Raw genomic sequence first — 24444 nt, 5'->3', positions numbered from 1 at the left:
CATGAATAGGAGGCCTAAGGAAACTTACAATCATTGCAGAATGTCAAGGGGAAGCAAGCACGTCTTACCATGGCAGAGGAGGAGGGAGACAGCGAGTGAAGCGGAAAGTGCCACACATTTTCAAACAACCACATCTTGTGAGAACTCACACACTATCACGAGAACAGCAAGAAGAAAGTCCACCCCTATGATACAATCACCTCCCGCCAAGCCCCTACTCCAACACGTGGGGATTACAATTCGAGATGTGATATGGGGGGCGGGGGGACACAAAGCCAAACCATATAACTATTCAAAAACGGACAAAGAAACAGAATAAACATTTCTTCAAGAAGATATAAAATGGCAGATAAGCACATAAAAAAGATGCTTGACATCACTAATCATTAGGAAAACGTAAATCAAAACCACAATATGATCCACTCCATACCCGTTAGGATGACTGTTATCAAAAATGTATTTATGGATAGCCAATCAGAACTGCCCTTGCTTTTGACAACACCCAATCCAGAACAAACTGGCATTTTCTTAAATTGTCCTCCAAATCCCCTGGCACAAATCCAAACCATGTATTAAGCCTCTTTTAACACACTTTTCCTGAGGTGCCCTGTAGTTCTCTCCAGCATATTAATCAAAAAACTGACAAACCCAACTGATGAACTACTGGTGAATTCCTGGTGGTCACTGGCTGCAGGATATCAAAAGTCATAAAATCATAAAGAATTTCTCCCATGGGCATGTTAAGGTGAAGGTAAAGGTGAAGGTAAAAATCCCTCCTTACTGTTTCTACAGCATCAAATATTGCAAACAATTTAATCATTACAATATGAACAGGAGGTAGGGAAATACTGGGTAGAAGAGGGCAGTTCCCCGGAAAAGGCCCCACCCTCAAGCCTGGAAAACACGACCATAAATAAGAGCAGTTATCCCTGTTTTTCTGCTCAAATGTTAGTTTTTTGGCCTACTCTCCTCTCCACCCCCACCCTCCCTGTCCTGTGCCCATATAAAACCCAGGCCTCCGCTGGAAGAGAGATAAGCAGCTGAATGTTGAGAGGAGAAGAAGCAACTGAGCGTCTGAGACTAACTTCGGATGGTACAACTTCAGAGAGAAGCCGCATTGGAAACTGTTGGACTTCAGGGGAAGATCAACTTCCTCTCGCACCATGCCCTTTCCAGCTCCTCTTCCTAATATTTAGTGAGTACTTACAATATTTTGGACACATTTTAAGCACATTACATATTTAAATTTTTTTTAATCTTCTACCCAAGAGGCATAAGAGGTAAATGCTATTATATTTTTAATTTTCGGATTTAGAAACTAAGCTATAGTTTAAATACCTTGCCAAAAGTCACACAGTCAACAGGTAAGTGAACAGAATTTTAATTTCAAATAGTTAATACTAGAATTCAGCATCTTAACTGATATATGTTGGCTATGTTCCCACCCAAATCGCATCTTGAATTTCCACGTGTTGTGGGAGAAACCCGGTGGGAGGTAATTGAATCATCTTTCCCACCACGCTGTTCTCATGATAGTGAATAAGTCTTAGGAGATTTGACGGTAATGTAAGGGGGAGTTTCCCTGCCCAATCTCTCTCTTTGCCTGCTGCCATCCCCTTATAAGACATGACTTGCTTCTCCTTGTCTTGAGTCATGATTGTGAGGTTTCCCTAGCCATGTGGAACTGTAAGTCCAATTAAACTTCTTTCTTTTGTAAATTGTGCAGTGTCAAGTATGTCTCTATCAGCAGCGTGAAAACGGACTAATACATTAACCATTAGGTCAAACTACATCTCACTGCATACATTAATGAAATAATGAATAACGTTATCCTTTAAATAAGGAGGATGTTGCATTTGGTCAGGACTCACAGGAACGATGATATTCTATTTTTGTGATGTGCACTTGCTGAAGTCTAAATATATGTATAGTTTTTTTATTTATTTTTTTTTTTTTGAGAGTTCTCGCTCTGTTGGCAGGCTGGCGTGCAGTGGTGCAATCTTGGCTCACTGCAACCTCTGCCTCCTGGGTTCAAGCTATTCTCCTGCCTCAGCCTCCTGAGTAGCTGGGACTACAGGCACATGCCACCACGTCCAGCTAATTTTTGTATTTTTAGTAAAGGCGGGGTTTCACCATATTGGCCAGGAAGGTCTTAAAAAATTTTGTAAAAATAACTACATTGCGTAGTCCACTGAAGGGTCATTCCTGAGATTCTAACTTGTTCCCTTGGCTTTGCTTTATTTTTGGCCTGAACAGGAGCTTAAAAAAATCCCCCTTTGATTCTTCTAGTAGTGATCTCATACTAAGGCCATTACATTTTCTCCCATTAGTGCAGTTTACAAGATCTAGGTCTTTCTGGAATCATGTCTCAGTGTACATCAGTAAGATGAACACTACATTTCAGAGAGCTTTCTAGTTGAGGAATATTTCAATGTAATTCTAAACAATATCCAGATACTATCCACATTACTTTTGTTAATGGAATTAAGGTCTTGAGTGTGAGTTGTCCAGGTTTTTGGCATGTTGAACAAAGAATTGTATAAAATGCACAAAAAAAGGAAAAATAAAACAGTGAAAGCAGAGATTTATTGAAGCCAGAGTACACTCCACAGGGTGGGAGTGGCTAGAGCAAGTGGCTCAAGAGCTCCAGTTGCAAAGTTTTCTGGGGTTTAGGTACTCTTTAGAGGTTTCCTATTGGTTAGCCCCAGGTGAATGAAGGATTTGGCCTGTGGCCAATTAGAGGCTGAAGTGAATTGGCCACAGCCAACTAGAGGCCAGTGATGAGTTGCCACCCTATGCAAATAAAGACGTGGTCCACGGCCAGTTAGAGGCCTAAGCAAAGGAGTAGCCTACCTACTCAGAAGCCAGAGTGAATTGATGCCTTATGCAATTGAAGGAGTGGCATACGGCCAGTCATAGGCACTGTACATTTGTGTTGGCAGTAAAGTGGGGGTTTTTAGGGAAAGTGGCTTCTGGTCTTTGGTACTTGGGCATGGACAGGTGGGGTTTTCCCTCTGATCCAGTTCTGGGGAATCCGCACAAACTGGCCTTAGGTTTGCTGTCTCCAGACCCTATTCTCGTACCTCACTTTCTCTGCTCTCTAAGGGTAGCAAGTTTTTTCACCTGTTTAGTATTTTTCAGTCAACTAACCAGGTCATGTTCACTAGGCATTTAGTATCTAACATTGAGTGCCTTTCAGCAAATGGCCACATATTCTAATAGGCTTTATTAGTTTTTCCAGACAAATAAAATTTGCCTTATTTGGCTAAACAGATACAACCTATCTATGGAGTCACACTAATCAACCACAAACAAAGTGACTTCCCAACCAGAGGAATTTTAACCTTTGGTTCTCTAAAAATATGCATTCTTCTTTTAGTAAAGACCTGTGAACCATCTTCTAGAGAGTGTGATATGACCTTAGCACAATTTTCTTCAGAAAATTGGCAATACTGTGTTGTCCCATCTGTTCCACAGTGTAGGGAAAATTACTGTATGTTAGTATCAGATGTCTCAAGCAGCATTTTGGGAGTTTTCCTAAGATTCTACCATAATAATGTTACTTAACAGTAAAGTCCCACTTTGATTCACCAGCAAAGAGTGTACTGACCTCTATGTTCGAAATTACAGCCTTTATCAACACTTTCCATATTGTCCTGTTGTGATTCACTCTTTCCTGGTGTTATTGTAAATTGAAAAACTCATTATGTAATTTTGATTTTTTTTTTAGCCTCACACCAGTATGTAGAAATAAATGTGCTGTCTCCTCAGATTGGACTTCTATTCTCATAACTATGTATGCAGTCAACATTTGGTTGTCATTCACTCATCAGCCTAAATGTTATCCCTTTAAAGAGGACTTTCTTTACAACTTATCATCTCCAATTTTGGTTTCTTCTTTAGAATTTAAGTTTTATGAGAGCAGGAATATTTTCATATTCACATGGTACCTTCAGTACCTGAGTAGAATAGTGTTTGGGACAAAATATCTGCTCAACATTGATTTGGTAAATGAATGAATACTCTGAACTACACGTGTGGAACTGAAATCTGAATTTCAAAAAGAGTTTATAAAATAACAAAATAACATTGATCAGATTTTTTTCTTAATAACTACTGATCAAGTAAATGAACAATTACATATGTATTCATTGTATAAGATTGGGAAAGACTTTCATAACTCTGTGTGATGATATCGGAGTGTCAGGATTTTAAAAACAACTTAAAATAAAAAGAAAAACACTGTTGTGCAGTGTTATACCTCTATTAACTCCCTTCAAATAACTCTATTATACAAAGAGGATTTTTTTTTCAATTTTAAGACTTAATTAAAATATGCATTATCATCAGCTAAAAGATTCAAGTGTAAATTTTGTACAGCACAAAAATACAAGATCTGACTTTAACATGCGTAAATAATAAAACAAAAGATTAGGTTGTCTTTCACTAATTAAAATGTTATAGAATTAAAATGAACATAATTGAGCATTTCTATTTCCAACTGTTAAGATTTCCAATTTAAAATATAATCCCCTTTTCTATATAAAACTGGATAAAGTAATATGCTTATGAATTAGTTTCGTGAAATAAAGAAGGTGTGATTATGATTTGGCAATGAGATTTTCTTACACCAAGCCTATTTGTATTACATGCTTGGCAAATTCCTATAGGTATTTAGGTTTTTGAGTCCAAAACTTAAAACCCTTACTAAGAAGGGAATTATCTCCTATTCTATATTTTGCAAAGTTTCTTTATCTTCCATGTGGTCAATAAATAAATCATTATTTAATCATGCACAAAAGTACTTATCATTCTTCTCTTCAGCTTGACAGTATTGAAAAATTAAAAATGACAAAACAGAAACCTACACACTCTTTTTGGCTAATCCTTTAGTTCCACACATAGCACCATTGACATGATGATTATAGCAAGGGCTGGATTTCATTGTAAGGCTGGGTCTTTTTAAAAAACAAAACGTGCTTTATTTGGTTTTTATCAAAAGCAATTGAAGCTGGTGACTTTGTTCTTCTAATCCCTTATGTAACATAATGTACATCACCAGATCTACCAGAACATAGGTAGGCTCTGAATCTGCATATGATAAAGCACAATTTATTTACTTACCTGGATTTTTCTTCTCTCTCTTTCTTTCTTCCTTTTTTTTTTTTGTTTTTTGTTAAAAGAAAGACTTAGTCCTGGATTTTCAAAAGATCTTATTCAACTTGATAACCTCCAGGATCCCCTTCCCATACCCCTGATTTCAGCCTGGTTTCAAGGAACACAAAAACAGAATTTTGCTTTATAGTTTTCTCCACCAACCACTGATCGGTATTCTTAATCTTATTCAATTTGAGCAAATCAGGAACAAAATTATTTATGGCAGTGTGGTGGGGAATTTCACGTAAAGCGTGATCAAGAATACTGATTTGCAGGATTCTGGAATGAATCCTGGGCATCTTCATGTTTTTTAAGCTGAAGTTATTAATTGTAATTAGGGAGATTCTCAGTCCATAAAATGTGGTGTCCCCACTGACCCCCTGCCACCACTCTCCATTTCTGAACAACAAAGTATATCTCTGCTTTCACCTTCCTGTCTTGGATCCTACCCCTTACCATGTCATGGGCAGATGCCTCTCACCTCAAAATGGAACATTCACCTTATCCCCACTTGTAGGCTGTGGCCTACTCTGTAATGTGCTTGTGCTTCTATTATGTTTGATGACACAGGTTAACATGCCCTAGGCACCATTACTAGACCAGATGCCATTTTATATTGTCATTGACATATATCAAGACCCAGTTTACTATATTCCTTGGGATTGGAAAAAATGAAAATTTTATTGGAGAGGCCAATGCTTAGTCATAATGGTATTTCTGACTTTAGTTCTGCCTAAATATCCCAGTGGGTCAAGTTGTCTAATAGTTCAGTTGATGATCTTCTGGTAGTCAGAACAGATTTTTTAAAATTACAGATATTTTGAATTCCAGGGTAAGGAAATTATGCTTTCCTTGATAGGCAATGTGAAGCCATTCATTGTATGATTTTGAAGAAGGCAGCAGAAAGATTATAGTTGCCCTTGAAGAAACTGGTTGAACAGTCTAACTTTGGAGAGGAAGGGAAAAGGAAAGCAAGGCTTTTCTTTGCTATGTTCTAGCTGAGTACAATTGCTTAAAAAAATAGTGACTGCTATAGAGAGTTCATTACTTTACATCACTTTACATCCCTTTATAGAACATTTGAAAATTTATACAAATACTTCCAAAAATAGATTTTTATAAGGCCAGAGTCACTTTTGTTTATTTTCATATGTTATTTACAAAAGTGCTGTATGCAAAAATGAAAACACATGTGTAGTATGTTTGTGTTTGCTTCATGTGTCTATATAACCTGTATTAAAGCTAACTTATTAGTTTAGCTTAGAACAGTATCTGAAACAATATATTAAATGGCCTCATTACAAAAGCTAGTCTGGAGTCACTGAAATGCAAAATTTCCATAGTGCACACCAGTTTAGCACCATTTGTCTCATTAACTATTCAGATCTCATGCAGAGAAAAGGAGAGTTAACACTTAAAGGAGATTTGTGTAAAATATTTGGACAAGCTATAATCAATTACTGCATTTTCCTTCTTCGTTGAGTTAAAGCAAACTTAAAAGACTTCACACGTTACAGAAATTGTTAAGAAAGTACTTGTGAATGTAGTATCAGTGGAAAATATTTATATTTATAATAAGGGGAAACTACAATTTATTGTTCATTTTTAGGTAAAACCCAGAACTAAAGAACACTGACAAAATATTGAAATGTTGAACATACAAATGTTACCCTGTATATGAGAATTAGCTACTGTCCTATCATATTCCATGTAGCGTCTATATTTCAATCCATGTTGATATGTCCCAGTACCTAGTCCAGTCCTTCCAAGCTGATCCACACTCACAGCGAGAGAGAGAACATTTATTTTCATGACTTAGCTTCAGCTGTCTGCTTCTGACGATAGATATGAATGACCCTCATTCAAGTGATTAACCAAATGAAAACTTCCTTCCATGTCATTAATAGATCTTTTGCACTAAAATGAAAGTAAAGTTAATCTTTTTGGATTAAATAATTGGATGCTTAAGTAATCTAAATAGTAGCTGTGAAGACATGGTTATTGCTACTGTAACTTAATCCTACTTTCTCTTACTGTACACGTACATTTTTCTGAGTAGCAAGATACATCAGTGACTGTAATCACAAATGGGAAAATATCCAGGAATTTTATAATGGGCTGAGAAATAAATGAAAAGAAATGTTACAATTAAAACATAAAAAAATCACTGGTAGTGCATAAAGTGATTCTAAAGGGAGAATGCTAGGTTTTCTAAAATGTATTAATATATTACCTTCTAGATACTTAACAAATGTCTTACTGTTAGATAGTTGTGTGTGTGTGCATGCATGTGTGTGTGCCTGAAAGAAAGACATTCATCTGGAACTCCTTCTGATCAGACTTTGATTTCCAGATGCAATCACTATTTTGGAGTTTGGTTCTGCTCACAGCATCCTAATGTGAGGTTCTGCCTGATGTCTTTTTCAAAGTGACCACTTTGCAGGTTGTTGAGCACTAGGTAAGCCATTGTTTGCCAGGGTTTGGCCAAAGACCAGAATGAGTCACTTTGCTTTAAATTCAAGCTTTGGTATGCCTTTCCAAGATCATGTGAGTGAGTGTGTAAACTGTGTGTATGTATATGCATAGATGTGTGTGCATAATTGGTTAACAGCTCGCCCAGTTCATTTCCTCAAACAACACTATTTATGAATCCTCCACTGATAACATTAACATCTATAACAGCAGCACACTAATGACGGATGTCACAGAGCTCTGTGTGTCCAGTACAGTGCAAAATATAGCCTATCTTCCCGAATTTTTAAAATGTCTTTCTGAGAAGGGGATTATTGTTTGAAATTTTGTAATTAGTCATGCCTTGATTAAGTATTTATTGAGTGCTCCCTATGTGCCAAGCCCCAAAGTAGGCAGTGGGGTACAAAAGTGAACAAAACACGCAAACTGGCCTAGTTTTGTGTTGTTCATATTCTGGTATGAGGAAATATGCAGCAAGCAAAATTAAAGCTACTAGTTTACATAGGATGTTAGAAGGTAATTAGGGCTATGAAATGTAAAGCAGGTTAGGGGGGCATACGAGTGAAGAAGAGGGGATTGCACTGTTATCTGTTGTAGTCAATTAGGTTTGGGTTCATAAAGAAAGTGACTATTGATAAAAAGTTTAATGAGGGGAGACAAAAATTATCTCAGGTAGAGGAATAACCAGCAGAAAAGCCATGAGGTAGAGCTTGTCTGATATTTGAAGACCATCATGGAAGCTGTTATGTCTGGAATGGAGGCAACAAGAGAGATAGTAAAAGCAGGCAAGGTCAGAAACAGAAGGAGTGGGGAAATTGTAGTCTCATATACACCTTTGAGCATGGGGCTAATAAGAGCTCATCTACGGGTTTTTAAAAAAATATTCCCTGTTACTCTCTAGAGAATATGCTATAGAAAGGCAAATGTGGAGATAAAGATATCACTGAAGCGCGGCTTGTGCAATAAATCAGAAAAAAAAGAAGATAATGTGTTGGTTTAGATAGAAGATTTAAAAATTGTCCAGTCACATACTAGGTAAATTTGAATCCAGGTCTGCCTTACTTCGGGTTTACACCTGTGCATCCTGTGTGTCTGATCCAGCATGGCGATGACTCTGTTCGCCTTTGGATGGTGAGTACAAGTTTATTTCCTGGAGTTCTGAAAGACATCAGGAAGAGGATCTTGAGACCAAGTGTTATGGTTAGAAGGACTGGCTTTGGTTTTGACAAAACTGTGACACTGGTAAAAGCCTAGCTGTGTTATAATTTTAAATAAATATTTCCTTGCGTTGGACCTTCCAGTGTCTGGGTAGCCCACATAAAGCAAGGGGAATGAGCATTTCTACAACAATGACATAAGGAAAGCAAGGAACAAATAATGCCATGCTACTGAGTGAAAGAAATCAACAGAGTTGCATATATATATATATATATATATATATATATATATTTTTTTTTTTTTTTCAGGTTGTGAGAGCAGTTCTTTCAGAAAGGGCACACTGCTGTGAATTCTTCTTACTGTTCTGTGGAGCATGAAGACATGGCAGTTATTTTATTTTTTGAGAGAGTAAGTAACATTTCTGCTCTCAAAAGTTTCAAATCCTATCCTAAATCAATAGTCTTGAAGTGAGTATCTAGATGATTCTTGCGATAATTTGAAAGATGCTCTAAATACTGGGGAAATAATGAAAAGATGCATCCTAATGAAATGGAGTAAAATTAGATAAATAGAATAAAATATATTCGTAAATTTTGTTTTCATTGTTTCCAGAGGAGAAAATATAATAAAAATGTCACGTAGATCAAAATCTGTCCATGTAAATTCAAGGATATGTGTATCACCATTTTGTTTTCAAAAAATGAATGCTGAATAATAAGTTTAATAATATGTTTAAATTATTTTATATGTCTTTAGAGTTATTAGGATTATATTCCAGAAAATCATAGTAATTGAGTATTTAACAAGACGGCATGGATTTGAAATGCAAAGGAAAAGAATGCCTGCAGGTTTGCCTGATTCGGATGATGTTTATGCCTTATATTTCCTGGTTTTAGACAGTAAAAGTGGCACTTTTTATGCTTGTATTATGTGGCTAAGCACAAAATTAGTGCTCAGCACACTGAAGCAGGGGCAATGGTGTATAATTCCTAATATTCTAAAGGCAGAGTTTATAACTATACTAAGGACACACACACACACACACACACACACACTGCATACTAGAAAATATTATTAGAGAACATCAATAAATAAGTATTATGCTGTTTTCAAAATTTAACTATTATGATTAAAAATATTATTAGAGAACATCAAGAAATATGTATTATGCAGTTTTCAAAATTTAACTATTAAGATTAAAAAGGAATTTCTCTTCATTAACGTCATTAAGAATTTTAAATTAGTTCTAAAAGAATTGGCTCTGGCTTTAACAGACTCTGTGATTTTAAAGACAGATTTAAGAAATACATATTTAATATCAACTATTTAGTGATAATAGTATCTTATTTCCCACTATTGTATGTTATACTTTTTAATACAAACTTATAAATTAGTATTTTTGTTATCCCTTTCTAAATGTCAAGGATCCCATTTTCCTCATCATTTATCCACACCCAAAAGTCTTTTCAGCCTTTATCCTCTTCTACTTATTGCGTTAACTCATCCTTCCTTTCACAGACAAATTACTCTTCTAGTACATTTGTCTGTTGCCTTTTCTTCATTATTTTTCACTACTCAATCTGGCTTCGTCTTTGCAATCTGGCCTCATTTTATCAAAGTCTCCACTAGAACTGTGTCACTAATTCTGAAATTTTCCTAGCTTCAAAGCCAATGCAAACTTCAGTGTTGATTTTCCTTAATTTTTTTGGCAACATCTCTCTCCACTGAACAATCCCTACTTTCAAAAAAGGCTTCCCAATGAATTCCTTGAAAAACACTGAATTGGTTTTCCTATTCTTCTCATAATTAATTCCAAGACTTTTTATTTTATTATCTTCTCTTCTTACATCTACCATTTAAATGTTGTTCCCCAGTTCTCTATGAAGAACCTTCTCCTCTGCCAATCTGCATGTCTGTTCCATGAGACCATACTGATTTGCCTTCTTTCACTTATTACCAAACTCAGGCAAATCCAAATACACATAAACAGCCTAATACCTGGTCTTCTAACCTGAGAACCACCACATTGAACCTCTGCTTCACAAATGCTTGTGGATTGTCTCATTACCTCAATCACAACTTTTCTAATAACAAATTTATTTGTCGTCTGTGAATGATCTTCTTTTCAGCAATCTTTACTATAGTGAAAAGAAGCTCATTCAATGAATGTTCCAAATAACCAAACCAGAAACATCCTTCTCATTGACTGAGTGATATCTAGGGGTATGGTTTGTCCTCCCAAAACTCAGGTCCAAATTTGATTCTTAATGACAGTGTTTGGAGGTGGGGTCTAGTGAGAGATGTTTGGCTCATGCAGGTGGATCCCTCATGAATAGATTAATGCCCTCTCACAGGGGTGAGTGAGTTCTTGCTCTTGAAGGAATGAATTACTGGTAGGTACAAAAGTATTTGCAGTTTGGGCCATTAGTTTTAAATGACAAAAACCACAATTACTTTTGCATCAACTTACTAATTCCTGAGAAAGAAGGTTGCTAAAAAAAGCCTGGCATCCTTGGTTTTACTCTTTTGCTTTCTTTTTCACCATGTAATGTGTTTGAACGTGCCCACACCAAGTATTGGTTTTCTGCCAAGTATTGAAACAGTTTGAGGCCCTCACCAGATGCAGCTACTCAATCTTGACCTTTAGAGCCATCAGAATTGTGAGCCAATTCTCTTTTCTTTGTAAATTCCTTAGTCCTAGGCATTCTGTTATAGCAACACTAAATAGATTAAGGCAGAAAATTGGTACTGAAGAGTGGGGTGTTGCTATACAGATGCCTGAAAATATGAAAGCAGCTTTGAAGCTGGGTAATGAGTAATGGCTGGAAGAACTGGAAGAAGCAGTCTAAAGAGTCTGTATTGCCATAAATAGAGCATTAAGGGTAATTCTGCTGAGGGCTCAGAAAAAGTCAAAAACACAATGGAAAGTTTGGAACTTCTTAGCCATTGGTTATAGGGTTATGGCCAAAATGCTGATAGAAATATGGAGAGTAAAGGCCGTTTTGATGAAATCTTGGGTGGAAATGAGGAACAACATCATATTGGGTACCACAGAAAAGATCATCCTTGTTACAATGCAGTGTTAGGGCATAAACACAATGCAGCCAAGTTCTTTGCTGTGGGCTCTCCCATCACAGGCCCACAGCAAAGAACTTGGCTGCATTGTGTTCATGCTCTAAGAGTTTATGGAAGGCAGAACCTAAGAGTTATGAACTAGTATACCTAATAGAAGAAATTTCTAAGCAGCAAAGCAATCAAGAAGCTGTGTGGTTACTTTTAACAGCTTACATTGAGTTACAACAACAAAGGGATAAACTGAAGGCAGCATTTACAATTAAAAGGGGAGAAGAGTGTAAACATTTGTGAAATTCACAGCTTGGGCATTTGGTAGAGAATGAAAGAGCATTTTCAAAAGAGGGAGTCAAAGGTGCATTGGCTAGGACTTTTTGCTAAAGGAATTAGCACACATAAAAGGGATCCAGGTGCTAATAGTCAAAACTATAGGAAAAAAGCCCTAAAGATATTTCAAAAGTATTCTAGACTACCCCTCCCATCACAGGCCCAGAAGACTAGGAGAACATAATGTTTTCAGGGCACTGGCCCAGGGCACTACTGCCTTGAGATGTCTTGGGACACTGCTCTCTGCAACCTGGTCACTCCAGATGGAACAGCCATGGCTCACATTGCCCCAGGTGAGGCTCATGTCACCACTTACAAGGGCACAAGTAGGAAGCTTTGGAGTCTAGGTAGTCTTAATTCTGCAGACACATGGAATGCAGGAACTATGGAGAGATGGCTTCCTCCACTGAGGTTTCAAAACATTTACAGAGAAACCTGCAGGCCCAGGTAAAGACTTGTCACAGGGACTGAGCCAGTCCAGAAAATCTCTACTAGGGCAATATTGAGAGGAAATTTAGGGTAGGAGATACTGCAGAGAGTCCCCACCAGGGCAATGCCCAGGGTGGGGATGCTGCTGGAACCCTAGAATTGTAGTAACTGGAAGCATCCAATCTCAGCCTGGAAAAGCTGTAGGCACGTAGGTGGACACCATGAAAAAGCCAAATGGATTTCTCTGAGCAGTCAAGGGATGAGAGTGCCAGAGGCCTTGGGAGACTACTCCTTGCACCAGTGTGACCAAGATGTGGGACATGAAGTCAAAGGATATTATTCTGGAACTTTCATATTTAATGTTTGCACTGCTGAGTTTCAGACTTGCTTGCATTAGGGGCCTATTATTTCTATCTTCTTTTAGTTTCTTTCTCTCCTCTTGAATAGGAATGTCTACCCTATGTCTATTCCACCATTGCATCTTGAAAGTAAATAACTTGTTTTTGATTTTATAAGGTCAGAGCTGGACTTTGAGGCTTTTAAGTTGGTGCTAGAACAAGTCAAGACTTCTGGTACTATTGAGAAGGTATGACTGATTGCATTTTGCATGTGAGAAGGACATGAGTTTTGGGGACCTAAGGGCAGAATTATATGGTTTGGATATGAATTTTCTCTTCCAAAACAAATGTTGAAATTTGATCCTCTGTATGGGGGTATTGGGAGATAGAGCCTCATGGTAAGTGTTTGAGTCATATAGTCAAATTTCTCATGTATACATTAATGCCCTCATTCCCACAGACAGGAATTGCTCTCACAAGAATGATGTAGTATTTCTTGAGAGAGAAAGTTGTTAAAAAGAGTCTGACTTCCTCAGCTTTTCTCTTGTTTCCTTTCTTACCATATGATCTCTTCACACACAACTGCTTCCCTTCTGCTTTCAGCCATGAGTTGAAGCAGCTTGAGGCTGTCACTAGATGCAGCTGCCCAATCTTGGACATTCCAGACACCTGAATTTTGAGCCAAATAAACTTTTCTTTATGCATTAACCAGTCTCAAGTATTATTGGCAGCAACACTAAACAGACTAAGACATTTAGCCAAGTCACAGAGTTCTATAGATTTTAAGTATGTGACAGCTACTCAAATTCCACACTTCCAATACCCTTGTCAATGTTTTCTTCCACCTATCATCCTTTCTCTAAAAGCTGCTTAATAGGCTCACTATTTTGAATCTGGATTTTCACTGACAATCTATGTTATATTCAACAGCTAGAACAATTTTGCTTTCAGAAGGAGAGAAAGAGATTTTTTTTTTCCTGTAGCACAGTAATTTCATTTCCAAGAGACCTTGGCTTACCAACAACCATTATACGAATAAGTTTTACATCCTAGAAAAATGCGTTAGGAAGTTTCTAACTAGCATCCCCCACTCCCAATATATACACATATGAATTTGAATGTTAGGGATTTTTAATGCCTACATAATATATGAAGAAGTTCTTCAAATTTTAGCAGCAAATGTGAACCCTAGGGAGACATTTATTTTGCTGGAATGAATAAATTTATGAGATCCTTAGGATCAGTTCTTGGGGGGCATAATGTCCCCAGATAGCATACTTCAGTAAACGCTTATTGTTCTACTAATCTCCAAGTTCCTGTTTGCTCAGCTACATATATCACCATGTCACTGGGAATAAAAACTGGGTTGTTAAGGAGAATACAGAAAAAAATTCACAGCTCCTTAAGTGAATAAAAAAGGGAAAGATAAATTATATAGCAGGAGAAATAAACTTTGGTGATAGAATGGAGATTTTTAACTGGAAATGTCATAAAATCTTTCCTGATTGAAGTACAATATGAATTTACCCTGAATCAATCCTTTTTCTTTCCTCCAAACAAATTGCTATTGGCATAACACAACACTCAGTCTTTTATTATTTGATCTTATCACTTCCAATTAGTTGTAGGTGTTTTTAAAGTGTAGTAGAAATCTCTGTGCCTTATAAATGCACTCAACATTGCAACATAAAACCTGGCTTTCTCCATTCTCAACCTATGCTTTGTAGTTCTCTATATTAATTATTCTTATCTGATGTGTGCACTTCTCTCATTCTTCCATTGCATTGTAAAATTCTTAGAAGACAGAAGTCATATCTTTAACCTGCATCATACTTTCCACAACATCCCCACTTGTCTTTCCAAAATCTAAAGTATTGATTTAAATATTTTATATATTATAAATAGTATGCCAGCAATTTTTAAACATAATTTTCAAAAGATGAAAAAACCCCACAAACATCTTGGCTTTTCAATTCAAGTCTCTACTTGCACTTTATCTCTGCGTGCACTATTATTATTACTCCTTCTGTATGAAATAAACCAGAAAATAAACAAAATATTACAATCTGTTGGAATTACCTTGTGGTTAAAACCAATCTGCTAATCACACAGAAAAACCTCAAATAAGCCTTTTATATGTATAAAAAAATGAAGCAGTCTGAATTCCACTGCTGTTTACTTAGTTTTTATTTATAGCTACCAAAGTCGCAAATATTTCACCCTAAGAAATTTGTTTGAAGGTAGAATTCCAGTATTCCCATATAAGGGCTGCAAACCAAATAACACCATCACTGCCACAGATTATTGCTTTATAAATAGTCACACCAAAATGCATCTTGTGATTATTATTTTATCAGAATTAGGTAGCGATATGAACTATCTATTTTCTTATGTTATAAAGGGAAGTCTATGTTGTACAGAATTGCATTTTAAATATAATGATTCTGCTTTCCTAATTCTATTACAATCATTGTTATATGTTAAGGCTTCTTCTAATACCAGACCAATATATGGACAGTTCATAAAATAAGTAGTTTTTGTTTTTACAGAAGAAACAAAATATCTTGAAGTGCTACGGAGCAATTGTTACGTTTCTTCATCTCTTGGAGAGGCTCTTACTGTTGCTGTAAGTCCTAGTGAGTTACAGTTCTTTTATAACATGAAAAAAGATAATGGCTATAATACCACTATGTGAATTTCAACTTTCAACCCTCTCTCTAAAGTTAAAAGTTAGCTTTCAAAGCTTTTAGAAGGCTGCTGCCCTTTCAAACTACATTTCTAGTGCATCAGTCTTATTGATTTGTTCATAGTAAATGTTGTCTGCTCCTTCCTTGTGTGTGAAACTAAAGAAGGGCTACATAAGTGCCTCCTAAACCGTGGCAACCTTCTCAGATGCACTTGGCTAAATAGTGAAAACGTATTCTTTCTGGTCAAGACAATGGTGAGGCTGGAGAGGAAAAATGGGGCTCTCAGTGCCAACAAGGATAAGTCATAAATTTTAGTTTACCACCAATATCAAATGGGAAATGTTTCACCATTCCGGGAACTATTATTTCCAGAAAGTGATAGAGCCTCTCCAGTAATAAAAGCATTGATCCTTAACTGAACTCTGAGTATCTGATGTAAATTGGAGGAGTCTTTTTGAAGGAATCCATTTCTGTAGTCTCAAAGTCCTTCGGTTTAATGTGGGTGAATGCATATTAAAGAAATGAGTGAGGCAGCTTAATTTTACCATTCAAAATACAGAACTAAAAAGAGAAAAAAGAGACTTCTTTTGGTTATAATACAATCTCTCATTTCTTTTTATTTATTTATTAATCATACACATTATTTATACTCTGTTAACCTCCCTTTTGCATTGTATGATTTATTCCATGTGCCAATTTATATGCAACTAAATTATTTATTATCATGTAAAGGTTTATAAGGCAGAGAAAGCCTACAAAAACTTTACTTTTGTCCAATAATGAAGAAAATATACAATATGCAAGTTCTTTTCATTGACTTTATTTTTTGTCCATTGAAAATAATAGAATACATTCTCTAGTATTGGAAAAAGTCCCCAATGCCTAGACTTTCCTAATTCCATATAAAATAAGATAAAGTAAGATAATTCCACTTAAAGGAAGATAAATGCTAAGGTGGTTTTATCTAAATGGTTTGATACCTAGCACTCATTCTCCTTTTCAATACTTATATAGATAATAGCAAAACATATTAAGATAGAAGCAATGATGAAGTTATTACTCTCTGAAAAGTAACTATAACCAAAGAATTCTCCAATGGTGCTGATTGATCCTGACCGATTCAGTCAGTGATATGGCAGTGGGTCTGATGTGTGGTTAACAGAGATTCTAAGCAGAATTATAGTGCTTCATTCTTAAATATAAATTGCCCAGGAGCACCTGGCATTTGAGGTAACCATTTAATATAAAAAGATAACAAAGCCTATTTGATAAAATAGAAACATAAAATACGTGCTAGCCTTATGGTAACTTCAAACCAAAAAACATACAATGAATGCACACACAAAAAATTAAAAGCAAGAAACTAAATCATCTTATTAGAGAAAATTACCTTCGCTAAAGAAAGACAGGAATGAAAAAAAAAAGAAGATACAACCAGAAAACAACTAACAAAATGGCAGGATTAAGTCCTTACTTACCAATAATAACATTGAACTTACGTGGACGAAACTTTCTAATCTAATAATAAGTAGTTAAATGAATTATTTTAATATGTAGTTGAATGGATTAAAAAACAAGACATATTGGTCTGTTGCCTACAACAAATACACTTCACATATGAAGACACAAGTAGACTGAAAATACAGAGATGAAAAAAGATTCCATGTCAGTGGAAACCAAAAAAAAAAAAAAAAAAAAGGCAGGAGTAGCTGTACTTAAATCAGACATAATATATTTCAAGACAAAAACTATAAGAAATGACAAAGATGATCACTATGCAATGATAAAGGGGTCAATTCAGCAAGACAATACAACAGTTTTAAATATGCATGTACCCAACACTGGAGCACCCAGATGTATAAAGAAATTATTACTGGATCTAAAGAGAGAGAGAGAGATAGGCCCCATTATAATGATAGATGGAGACTTCAAGATACTACTTTCAGCATTGGACAAATCTTCCAGACAGAAAATCAACAAAGAAACATCGGACTTAATTTGCACTATTGATCAAATGGATCTAGTAGATATTTAGAGAACATTTAGAACATTTCATCCAATGGCTAAAGAATGAACATTCCTTTCCTCAGCACATGGATCATTCTCAATGGTAGGCCATATGTTAGGTCACAAAACAAGTTTTAAAATATTCAAAAAATTGAGATAATATCAAGTATCTTCTCTGACAAAAAATGAATAAAACTAGAAATTAATAACAAGTGGAATTATGGAAACTATACAAATACACAAAAATTAAACAATATGTTCTGAATGACCAGTGGGTTTATGAAGAAATTAAGAAGAAAATTGAAAAAGGTCTTGAAACGAGTAATGGAAACACAATATACCAGAACATTTTGGATATAGCAAAAACACTACTAAAAGGAGAACTTATAAGTGCTTACATAATAAAAGAGGAAAAACACCTGATAAAGAATCTAATGATGCATCTCAAAAAACTAGAAAAGCAGAAAAGCAAGAGCAAACCAAACCCAAAATCAGTAGAAGAAGAAAAAAGATCAGAGGAAAAAAAATGAAATTGAAATGAAGAAAACAGTACAAAAGATCAATGAAACAAAAAGTTGGTTTCTTTGAAAAGTTAAACAAAAAGACAAACCTTTAGATGAACTAAGAAAAAAAAGGAAGATTAAAATAAATAAAATCAGAAGGGAAAAAGGAGACATTACAACTGATACTTCAGTTATTTAAATGATCATTGGCAGCTACTATTAGCAACTATATGCCAATAAAGTGGAAAATCTAGAAGAAATGAACAATTTCCTAAATACATACAAACTATAAAGAATAACCAGGAAGAAATCCAAAACCTGAACAAACCAATAACAAGTAACAAGATTAAAGCCATAATAAAATGTCTCCCAGTAGAGAAAAGCCCAGGAACTGCTGGGTTTCCTGCTGGATTTTACCAAGCACTTAAGGAAAGAATACAAATCTTACTCAAACTATTCCAAAAAATAGAGGAGGAGGGAATACTTCCAAACTCATTTTCCAAAACCAGTATTACGTTGATACTAAAACCGGACAAAAGCACATCAAAAAAAGAAAACCACTGGCCAATATCTGTGGTGAATATTGACACAAAAATCCTCAACAAAATACTAGCAAACTGAATTCAGCAAACATTAGAAATATCATTCATTATGACAAAGGGGGATTTATCCCTGGGATGCAAGTATGGTTCAACACATGCAAGTCACTCAATGTGATACATCACAACACCAGAATGAAGGATAAAACCATAGGATCATTTCAATTTATGGTGAAAAAGCAGTTGATAAAATTTGACATCTCTGCACGAGAAAACCCTAAAAAAACTAAGTGTAGAGGGAACATACCTTAGCATAATAAAAGCAGTATACAATACGCCCTCAGCTAGTATCAGACTGAATAGGGAAAAACTGAAAGCTTTTCCTCTGAGATCTGGAACATGACAAGGATGCCTACTTTCACCAGTGCTATTTAACATGGTACTGGAAGTCCTAGCTAAAGCAATTAGACTAGAGAAAGAAATATAGGGCATCCAAATTGGAATGGAAGAAGTCAAATTATCCTTAATTCCAGATGATATGAGCCTACATTTAGAAAATTTTAGAGACTCTATAAGAACATTATCAGAATTGATAAATTTAGTAAAGTTGTGGAATACAAACTCAACCTACAAAAATTAGTAGCATTTCTATGTGCCAACAGTGAGGCATTTGGAAAAAGATTTTTAAAAAAGTAATCCCATTTACAATAGCCACACATAAAATTAAATGCCTAGGGCCGAGCATGGTGGCTCGTGCCTGTAATCCTAGCACTTTAGGAGGCCAAGTAGGGGGATCATCAGGTCAGGAGTTCGAGACCAGCCTGACCACCATGGTGAAACCCCGTCTCTACTAAAAATACAAAAAAATTAGCCGGGCATGGTGGTGTGTGCTTGTAATCTCAGCTACTCAGGAGCCTGAGGCAGGAGAATCACTTGAACCCAGGAGGCAGAGGTTGCAGTAAGCCAAGATTATGCCACTGTATTCAAGCCTGGGCAACAGAGCGAGACTCTGTCTCAAAATAAATAAATAAATAAATAAATGAACAAATGCCTGGGAATTAACTAAAGAAGGGAAAGAGCTCTATAATGAAAACTGTAAAACACTGATAAAATAAATTGAAAAGGACACCAATAAAAAAGGAAAAATATGCCATGTTCATAGATTAGAAGAATCAGTATTGTTAAAATGTTTGATATGGTTTGGTTGTGTACCCACCCAAATTTCATTTTGAATTATATGTAGTTCCCATAATCCCCACGTGCTGTGGGAAAGACCCAGTGTGAGGTAATTGAATCCTGGGGGATGCTACCTCCATGCTGTTCTCATGACAGTGAGTGAGTTCTCACTAATGTGATTGTTTTATAGGAAGCTTTTCCCCCACTTCACTCTACACTTCTTGCTGCCACCATGTGAAGGAGGACATGTTTGCTTCCCCTTCTGCCATGATTGTAAGTTTCCTAAGGCCTCTTGAGCCATGCTGAAATGTGAGTCAATTAAACTTCTTTCCTTTATAAATTGTCCAGTCTTGGGTACGTCTTTATTAGCACTGTGAGAACAGACTAACACAACAAATTGGTACTGAGGGAGTGGAGTGCTGCTGTAAAGATACCCTAAAATGTGGAGACAACTTTGGAACTGGGTAACAGGCAGAGGCTGGAACAGTTTGAAGGGCTCAGAAGAAGATAGAAAAATGTGGGAAAGTTTTGAACTTTCTAGAGACTTGGAGAGCTCAGAAAACAGGAAGATGTGGGAAAGTTTGGAACTTCCTGGAGACTTGTTGAGTAGCTTTGAGCAAAATGCTGATAGTAATATAGACAATGAAGTCCAGGCTGAGGTGGCCTCAGTTGGAGATGAGGGCCGTTTTGAGAACTAGAGTAAAGTTTACTCTTGCTATGCAAAGAAACTGGTGGCATTTTGCCTCTGCCCTAGAGATATGTGGAACTTTGAAATTGAGAGAGATGACTTAGGGTAACTGGCAGAAGAAATTTCTAAGTGGCAAAGCATTCAAGAGAAAGCAGAACCTGAAAGTTTGGAATATTTGCAGCCTGATGATGTGAGAGTAAAAAAAAAAAAAAAAAAAAACATTTTCTAGGGAGAAATTCAAGCCTGCTTCAGAAATTTGCATAAGTAACAAGGAGCCAAATGTTAATTACAAAGACAATGGAGAAAATGTCTCTAGGCATGCCAGACCTTCCCATCACAGGCCTGGAGGTCTAGGAGGGAAAAATGGTTTCCTGAGACAGGCCAGGGACCCCCAGCTTTGTGCATCTTTGGTACATAGTGCCTTGAATCCCAGCTGCTTCAGCTCTAGCTGTGGCTAAAAGGGGAAAATGTACAGCTCAGGCTGTTGCTTTGGAGGGTACAAGCCCCAAGCCTTGGCAGCTTCCATGTGGTGTTGGGTCTTCAGGTGCACAGAAGTCAGGCATTGACGTTTGGGAACCTCCACCTAGATTTCAGAGGATGTATGGAAATGCCTGGATGTCCAGGCAGAAGTTTGCTGCAGGTGCAGAGAACCTCTTGGAGAACCTCTGCTAGGACAGTGTGGAAGAGAAAGGTGGGGTCAGATCCCCACAAAGAGTTCCCACTCAGGCGCTGCCTAGTGGAGCTGTGACAAGAGGGCCACCATCCTCCGGACCCCAGAAAGGCAGATACACCAACAGCTTGCGCCATGCACCTGGAGAGTGGCAGACACTCAGCACCAGCCTGTGAAAACAGCCAAGAGGTGGGCTATACCCTGCAAAGCCACAGGGGTGGAGCTGCTCAGGGCCATGGGAGCTTACCTCTTGCATCAGTGTAATTTGGATGTGAGACATGAAGTCAAAGGAGATTATTTTGTGGCTTTAAGATTCACTTACTCCCTCATTGGATTTTGGACTTTCATATTGCCTGTAGCCCCTTTGCTTTCATTAATTTCTTCATGTTGGAATGGGTATATTTACCCAATCCCTGTACCCCCATTGTATCTGGGAAGTAACTAGCTTGCTTTTGATTTTACAGGCTTATAGGCAGAAGGGACTTGCCTAGGTTCAGATGAGATATTGGACTTGGACTTTTGAGTTAATGCTGAAATGAGCTAAGATTTTGGGGGACCATTGGAAAGGCATGCTTATGTTTTGAAATGCGAAGACATGAGATTTGGGAGGGGCCAGAGGCAGAATGATATAATTTTGTTTTGTCCCCACCCAAATCTCATCTTGAATTGTAGTTCCCATAATCCACGTGTGTCATGGGAGGGACCGAGTGGGAGGTAATTGAATTGTGAGTTCAGTCACTTCCATCCTGTTCTCATGATAGTGAGTAAGTTCTCACAAGAGCTGATGGTTTTATAACTGGCTTTTCCCCTGCTTTGCTCTGCACTTTTCCTTGCTGCTTCTTTGTGAAGAAGGAAATGTTTGCTTTTCCTTCTGCCATGATTATAAGTTTCCTGAGGCCTCCCCAGACATGCTGAACTGTGAGTCAATCAAACCTTTTTTCTTTTTAAATTACCCAGCCTCAGATATGTCTTTATTGGCATTGTGAGAATGGACTAATGCAATTTCTACAGATTCAATGCAATCCCTATGAAAAGACCAATGATATTTGTCAGAGAAATAGAAAAAAAAAATCTTAGGGACCACAAAGGACCCAGAATAGCCAAAGCTATCTTAAACAAAAAGAACAAACCTGGAGGAATTACATTACATGACTCCAAATTATACTACAAGGTGATACTAACCAAAACAGCATGGAACTGGCATAAAACAGACACATAGACCAATGAAACAGAATAGAGAATCCAGAAACAAATCCACACAGTGGATTCATTTTTGACAGAGGTGCCAAGAACATACCCTGGGGAGACAGTCTCTTCAATAAATGAAGCTGGGAAAAGTGGATATCCATATGCAGAAATATGACGCTAGACCCCTATCTGCCACTGTATACAAAATCAAATTAAAATGGATTAAAGACTTAAATCTGAGACCTCAAGCTAGGAAACTACTACAAAAAAAACATTGGAGAAAGTCTTCAGGACATTGGTTTGGTCAAAAATGTAATGAGCAATACCCCACAAGCATATGCAATGAAAGCAAAAATGGACAAATGTGATCACAAGTTAAAAAGCTTTTGCACAGCAAAAGAAACAAGCTACAGAGTGAAAAGACAACCCTCACTGTGGTAGAAAATATTTGCAAACTATCCATCTGACAAGGGATTTGTATCCAGAATATATAAGGAGTTCGAACAACTGTATAACAAAAAGAATCTCATAATTTGGTCAAAAATGGGCAAAAGATTTGAATAAGCAATTTTCAAAAGCATATATACAAATGGCAAATAGTCATATGAATAGGGGCTTGGCATCATGGATCATAGAGAAATGCGAATCAAAACTAAAATGTGATATCATCTCACTCCAGTGAAAATGGATTTTATCCAAATGACAGGCAATAACAAATACTGTGAAGGATGTGGAGAAAAGAAAACCCTCATACACTGTTGGTGGAAATGTAAGTTAGTACAATGATTATAGATAACAGTTCCAAGGTTTCTCAAAATCTGAAAATTTTGCTACCATATGTTTCAGCATACCACTGCTGGGTGTATACCCACAAAAAAATACATCAATGTATCAAAGAGATATCTGCACTCTAATAGCTAAGAGTTAGAAGCAACCTAAGTGTCCTTTAACAGATGAATGGATAAAGATAATATGGTACATTTACACAACAGAGCACTATTTAGCCATAAAAAAAAGAATGAGATCCTGTCGTTTGAGACAACATGGAGGGAATTGGAAATCATTATGCTAAGTGAAATAAGGCAGGTACAGAAAGACAAACAGTGCCTGTTCTCATTTACTTGTGAGATCTAAAAATCAAATCAATTGAACTCATGGAGACAGAGAGTAGAGAGACAAAGGTTGAGAATTGTAGTCTGAGGTTGTTGGAGAGGGGGTGATGGTAAATGGTTACAAAAGACAGCATTTAGAAAGAATGAAGAAGACCTATTCGATAGCACAACATGCTGACTATAGTAACTAATAACTTAATGATACATTTTAAAATAACTTAAAGTGTGTGCTTGGATGGCATGTAACACAAAGGGTACATTCTTGAGAAGATGGATACCCCATTCTCCGTGATGTGATTATTTCACGTGCATGCCTGTACCAAAAAATCTCATGTACTCCATACATATATACACCTACTATGCATTCACAAAAATTAAAAATAAATTTTTAAAAAGTAACATATATCCTGAGGGTGGAAAAATGTAAATTAAATATATGTAAATAGATATGCAAATTATATCTATATAGATATATCTAAATTTTGATATGCAAAGGATAGAAGGGAGAAAGGAGGAAGAAAATAAAGGTAGGAGGGAAGAAAGAATGATAAAAATAATGAAAATTCAGAAAACAATGCACTCTTAAAAAACATGAAAACATAATACATATCATAGTTTTTTTCTTAGAAATATAAAATTTGGCAGAAAATACTAACACATAGAAAAAGTGATAAAATAAAAGAAAGTTAGAAAAAATAGAAATCTTATATTTTCTTTTTCATATTATAAGAGTAATATATAATGCAAATCCAGATTTGCTCAATTAAAGTAACTCAATATTCTCAGTTAACAATGCCAATAATTAACCTGAACGATGTCAACAGTAACATTATCTGAGTTCTTTCTTTATTTTGACTCTAAAGATTTTTACTAACATCATCTTCAAAAATTCAATCACTTGGTCTTTGTTCTCAAAAAACA

This window comes from Gorilla gorilla, chromosome 19 (genome assembly GCF_029281585.2).
Source record: "Gorilla gorilla gorilla isolate KB3781 chromosome 19, NHGRI_mGorGor1-v2.1_pri, whole genome shotgun sequence".
Taxonomy (NCBI): Eukaryota; Metazoa; Chordata; class Mammalia; order Primates; family Hominidae; genus Gorilla; species Gorilla gorilla.
Note: the sequence above shows the minus strand (reverse complement) of the source record.